Raw genomic sequence first — 6,597 nt, forward strand, 5'->3', positions numbered from 1 at the left:
TCACATCCAGATGTGCACAAAGTAGTTGAGGGAGAGGAGGTGTGGGAAATAAGTGCACATCTTAAATCTTGAAAAAGCATATAATTTACATGTTTGCATACAATATGTAATCTGTTCTCCAAAAGTTTTTAACACGGCATTTTCTTCTTCTTCTTGTGTCACTGATGATTTTTATTGTTCTTATTCTTATTCTTACTCTCCTCTTCTGGGCACAATCTTTAATTGAGCTAGATCCTCCACACTGTAGAGGCACAGCAAAGAGAGGAAAAGCTTGTGAGGCTTAAACAACTACTAGGTGGTTGAAAATAGGCTTATCAAATCGTTTTTAACCACAAGAAATCTTAGACATCAGCTAATTCAATCTCTTGTAAGGACAACATGTTCTCTTTGGGATTTTTATCCGTGAAAATCTATTTAGAGCATAGAGGGTAATGGATGATACTGCCAACATGTGGACTCTGGTTGAGAGGGAGCCATTTGTACTACATCTGGAGAGAGGCTAACCCCCGTGGGAAAAACATTTTGGAAAATTCAAGTATGAGAGAGCCAGAGAACATAAAAAAGAGGAGGAAGAGAGAGAGAAAGATTGATATAGTGCCAGTAGACTTTGAGCAGGTTCTCTTAATTCCTGCTGTTAATAATAGAATATCTTCATTCTTCTCATGAAGCACTTTGCAAATATGGAAACCAGAATTGCAATAATAGAAAAGCAACAATTCTCTGACCCTAAGATTTCACTAAATCCATCTGAGAAACAAAGTCATCTTTCAGGCATGAAGACTTTAGCATTTGTATGACAAGTCAGCATCAGAACAGGGAAATTTAAACTTGCAGAAATGTAGGTGGGGAGAAGGTTGTTAGATAAATAGATTTTCAGAGTGTTTTATGCTTCATTTACCTTTTATTGTGTAAATATTCTTTCATCATTCTTCAGTAAATATTGTTTCATCTTACTATTTCTTGCTATTAAATTCTCACTGACTTTTGAGAGGTTCAGAGGAAAATGGGAGTTTGAGAAAAGCAGTTTTGAACAGATCACAAAACATAAACCCAGACCTTGATGGGCCTTTAGAAGTCTCATCCAGTGACTCCTTTATAGATGAGCAAATCCAGAAAGGTTCCAGTAGCATTTAGAATTTGAACTCCAGATCCAGGACCCTGGATGATAAAATCAAACAAAATTTAAGACAATGTATAGGTACTAGGGCACCACACTTCATTTTACAAATTTAATTCCTAGGAGTAAGAAATTACTTTGCCAAGTTCACACAGATAGCAAATAGAATCTGGAGAAGTCCAAGCCACAAACAGAGAAAGCTATGTCCCAGAAAGCTGTGTCAGTATGTACTTGTTTATGATTTTGCTATGAATATGATTTTTAAAAAATCTTTATCTTAATGCAAATAGCAAAATTAGAGAAACTGTTATAAAATCTGGTGGGAAAACCCAAAGAACTTATACATTTGATAAGATACCCAAAATTGTGTTTGTGAATCTAGAGATCCCTGGAAAATGAACTGGATGTAACCCTGCTTGCCATATAATTAATATGTACCAAAGAGGCAAACTGCATGGAGAGTATGGGTTTTGTAAGGAAGTCATCACTGGAGCTCACTGAGCAGGAAGTGATGTGATCAGATCTACTGTTTAGAAAGATCATCTTGATAGCAAGTGGAGCATGGATTGCAATAGAAAGAGACTTGAAGCACAGGGACTCATTTGAAGGTTGTTGCAGTAATGCAGGAGGGAGGTGATGAAAGCCTGAGCTACGATTGTGGCTGTGTGAGCAAAGGTAAGGGGACATACATTCTGTTTTTCTTGTTCAGTCCTTCTAGACATGTCCAACTCTTCATGAGCCCATTTTGAGATTTTGTTTTTCACAGATACTGGAGCGCTTCACATTTCTTTCTCCAGCTCATTTTACAGATGAGGAACTGAGGCAAACAGGGTTAAATGAGTTACCCAGGGTCACACAGCTAGTAACTGTCTGAGGATGGATTTGAACTCAGGAAGATGAATCTTCCTGATTCCAAGCCCAGTGCTCTATCCTCTGTGCCACTTAGCTGCCATAGGGGACACACATATATGAGATATTTTGAAGGTAGAAACAACAAGATTTGGCAAAGGTTGGAAATGTGCAGTGAATGATGAGTGAAGTGACTGTGGAGTCAAGGATGACATCAAAGGTGAGAGCTGGGTCCTTGAGAGTCATGGGAAAGTTTGGGAGGGAAGCGGGCTTGGGAGAAATGATAATAAGATATGAGGCTTCTGTATGGCTTCCTAGTGGCCATTTTTACCATAGTGATTTCTACATAGTCCCTTTTTCCTATGCCAAGTCAAACACCACTGGTAAACTTTCAGACTGAAAGTACAGGTTGTGACTTGCTCTGTACTCTGATCACTAGTACACGTGCTTCTGTCAAGTAGCCACCACAGGCATAGGCTCCAAACTTTGTTCTCAGACCCTTCTCTCCCTTCACACATAACCCTACCTTGGATCAGGTGCTCAATTTGTCCTTCAATGTTGCTGTTTATTTCTAATTGGAGAACTGTGTCCAATAGACTCATCAGGTTATCTGGGTCAGCATGCCCTGTGTGATCAGTTATCTTGGAGTTGATCGTTCGTTCCCTCCCATCTTCAAAATCTGTACCAAGACTGACTTTTTTAGCCTAAAAGGTATTGCAAATGTCCCCCTCAGGGACCTTATACCATTTTATGGCCTGTGACGACATCCAAATATTTCCCAGAAATCAACTTTGGAGTGTCGGCAGTTCTCTAGTAAGGGACTCTCCCCTCTAACAAAGATGCTGTACAATCCTATGAAACAACCTTGAGTTTACCTATGACTTTGGTTATTCTGGTTCATTCAAGACAGTCCAGATTCTCCTCTTTTCCGTTAAGGAACTTGCATTTATCACAGGGTTTAGGGTCTTTGTATACACTACACGGGAACCCAGTAGGCAGTGTGTAACATTGTAACCCTGATCTGGTTAACAACCACACCAAATCTCTCTTTCCTGTTTGTTAGTCAATGAGCATTTATTAAAAGGTTATAATTTGCCACATACAGTGCTTAGAGCCACGCATACAAATACAAGCAAAAAGAATGCAAGTTCTTCCCTCAAGGAGCTAGCACTCTCATGGAGGATGGCAAAACATGAAGGAGGAGCTGAAAACTGGGGAAGAAGGAAGGAAACACCTGCATGTGGGCATGGTGGCTAAGTGCAGAGGACAAAATCTGGTCTTTCTTCAAAATGAAGATTCTGGGAAGAGCTCACCAGTGGGAGAAGGGGCCCATTTTGCCTTCCTCCCTCATTAGAAATTTCAAGATAATCAAGAAGTACACACTGACATTTCCTCATAAATTACAACATAACATCTCTTTCATTATTTAATAAATAATTGCTGTGCCCCCATCCCAGTTTTTATGAAATATTAATTAGTAAATAAATTGGAGAATCTTTTCCATCATAAGCTTTTGTTCATCTCTATATTTATATTAAGCTCCCTAATCTCCTGTACTTAAGGAAACATAGAGGTTACTGGCTTTACAACTTACCAAAAGTGTAACAAATACTTATTTGTAATATATCAGATATGAGTACAGATCACCTTTAACCAATGTGACTCAGTTCTGGAAATGTAGTTCCACCATTTAACTCTCTTAGAATGGCAGCCGAAGACTCTTAAGACTTCTCTTCATGTTTCTTTGAAAGATAAAAGTTAAATTCTTTTCTTTTAGGATCTAACTCTTTCTATTTTTTTTTCTCCTTAGCAGTTAACTCTGTCTTCAGGATCGAAGTTCTCTTGGCCCACAATCTCTGTGGACTTTATCCAATCTTTCTCCAGCCATAAAGGTTAACACAACGACAGTTATATTTTCAGTCTTATCTCCATTTTCTTATATATGACAATTAAGCTGTACTCCCTGATATTTCATTTCATTATTCCAGGCATGGGGGATAGGCCATATGAAAAGTCATATAGATAGGGGAAAGAATATTATCTACAGGGAACAGTATAGTAGATAGTAAGATATAAGAAGGGGGAGCAACATGCAATGTCTATGAAATTGGGTAAGGCCAGATTGTGTAGGGCTTTACATGCCACTGAACACTTTATATTTTGTCCTAGAAGTATTAGAAAGCTTCAATTTGACAACTCCATGGAAGATGGGTTGGAAAGAAGATATATTTGATACAAGGAAATCAATTAGGAGAGTAATGCAATAATTAAGGTGAGAGATGTGTTAAGGACAGAAGCAAAGGTGATAGTCACGTGAGTGAAAAAAAGAGACAGATGGTGGAGACATAATGGAAGTGGAATTGAAAAGATTAGCAACTGATTGGATATGAGTTGTGAGCAACAGTGAAGAGTCAGGTAACTCTGGGACAGTTATTTAGACTAGGTGTGATACTTGGGCAACTGCATATATAGACTCTGCATAGTATGTCACTGTAATAATTACTCCCCTACAAGGGATTATCATATTGAATATGTCCACCAGGTGGCAGCCTACTCAAGCCACAGATCCAGGAGTTGAATAGTTTAAAAATTCATGCTGACCAGGTTCTGAAATTAAAGTTGGAGATGGTATTAAGTATTGTCTCGATGCTCTCTCCCTTCCTTTATATTCACAGGACAAAGGCAACCAAAATATCCAGTCACATTAAAAAACAACAACAACAATAATAACAACTCTTGTGCCCATGTCTGTTTTTCGTCTACAATTCATTTTAAAGAAAATCAATTTGTAAAGAAAAAAAAAGCCCTAGAAGAAATTTCCAGAACATCACAAGGCATTATCATAACTCTTTGAGGGTCTGTTAACAAGTAGAGTTAGGTGCTCATGACCTAACAAACCATGAGAGCCCTTCAAAAGACATTGTTTGGTGAGAAAGTAGAAAACCAGAAAGCTGCTCTGAGTTAGAGTTTCTGCTCCTGGGACATGATAGATTTTTTCATATTCATTGCTACTCAAATTAGCGTTCAAAGCAGATGATTTAACAGAGTGAGTTCAGCAAGAATACTTTTCAGGTGGCTTAATCAATGGGGTAATGGGGGTCATAGAGAAGCGAAAGATTTTGTTTCCCTGGGAATGATGCATACAAGAATTATCTGAACACTGGGCCCATGAAAACAATCTAAAGATAAATTCTGCACAGTAGTGATGGAAGTACTTATGTTTTCTGAGGTCTCTATTTCTTTTTTTAAATTAGTATAACCTGGACTTTTGGGTATGTCCTGTCTATCTAACAGATGGGTGAGGTAGACCCCTTTGATCTGTCACCTGCGTCTTTAAAACTGGTGGAACCAAAGTGACTTTTGGCATTCACATTGTTGCCATATGAGGAGGTCAGCACAGAGTATGCAGTGTATACTAAAAATAGTTCATATTTCTGTACTGCTTTAAAACTTACAAAGCACTTTCCTCACAACAACACTATGAGGTAGGAAGTGCAAATATTGTTATTCCCATTTTATAGATGAGAAAGCTGAGGTTCACTGGGGTTCACTTTTCCACAGTCTCACAGATAGCAAGTGTTACAGCTCAGATTTTCATTTTTCATATCTGGGCGCTTTTCATTGTACAGTATAGTACCATGCATACTAATGATTTCGCAGGATGGCGTGGAAGCAGAAGTCTTGTGCATGAAAAGCTTCAGATGCAGGGCTGCATCATGAAAGTTAGTTAAAAAATGTTTTTCTATATGTCTTTCTTTGTTAGAAAACAGGATGTATAACACTTTCATTCCTGAGAAAGCAGATTAAGACTGAAGGGTTATTGTTTTCAGTATTTGCCAGTGAATGCTTATGAATCTTTTGGTATAAGCATTTTTTTTATAGTGGAGGACATAAACGGCTTCCTATACCTGATAATTACTGCTTTCCACATTAAATAACTTTTTTTAGACGGGACCTTGTTAACAGCTAAACTCAAAATACATGAAGTTTTCCCTGGGACTCTAGGCTGGGGGCATGATGAGGTATAGAATAAAAAAAAAAGCTTGACTCCTCCCTTTGGGATCTCAGGCTTGCCCAAGGTAGTACCTGGCCCATAGAAGTCCAGAGCAAGGGAGGAAGGTGCCCACTGACATCCTCTCAACTCCTGTCAGAAGTCCAAGGTATGTAAAGCTCCGTGTTCGACTGAGCAGCTCTTCCTGCACAGATGTCAATCATGTTTGACATAGTCCCCAGTGAGACACAGACCATGGGGACCAACCAGTAGCCTCTGGTCGTACACCTTCTAGGAAGGGGCCTGAGCATGGGGCCAACTGAAAGGGGCCAAGGTGAAGGCTCAGCTTACTGGGAAGTATCCCAAGACTTGGGACAGATTTTGAAGATGAGAGGAAATGAATTATGAGCTCCAAGATAACTGATTACACAGGGCATGCTGACCAAGATAACAATTACCCAGTTAGAAATAAACAGCAACGTTGAAGGACAAATTGAGCACCTGATCCAAGGTAGGGTTATGTGTGAGGGGAGGGAAGGGTCAGAGAACAAAGTTTGGAGCCTATGCCTGTGGTGGCTACTTGACAGAAGCACGTGTACTAGTGATCAGAGTACAGAGCAAGTCACAACCTGTACTTTCA

At 39.2% G+C, this 6,597-nt stretch overlaps 1 long non-coding RNA gene across 1 annotated transcript; it reads right to left on the reverse strand.

Annotated features, from left to right (window-relative positions):
• Window positions 1-881: 881 nt before the first annotated feature.
• Window positions 882-6,383, reverse strand: LOC144455621 (uncharacterized). Its single transcript, XR_013484342.1, has 2 exons — window positions 6,053-6,383; window positions 882-1,158 (listed from the first exon to the last, which is right to left on the reverse strand). It is a non-coding gene; the product is annotated as an uncharacterized LOC144455621 (long non-coding RNA).
• Window positions 6,384-6,597: the final 214 nt, after the last annotated feature.

Source organism: Phascolarctos cinereus, unplaced genomic scaffold, assembly GCF_003287225.1.
Source record: "Phascolarctos cinereus isolate Bilbo 61053 unplaced genomic scaffold, phaCin_HiC Scaffold_1;HRSCAF=81, whole genome shotgun sequence".
NCBI classification, from domain to species: Eukaryota; Metazoa; Chordata; class Mammalia; order Diprotodontia; family Phascolarctidae; genus Phascolarctos; species Phascolarctos cinereus.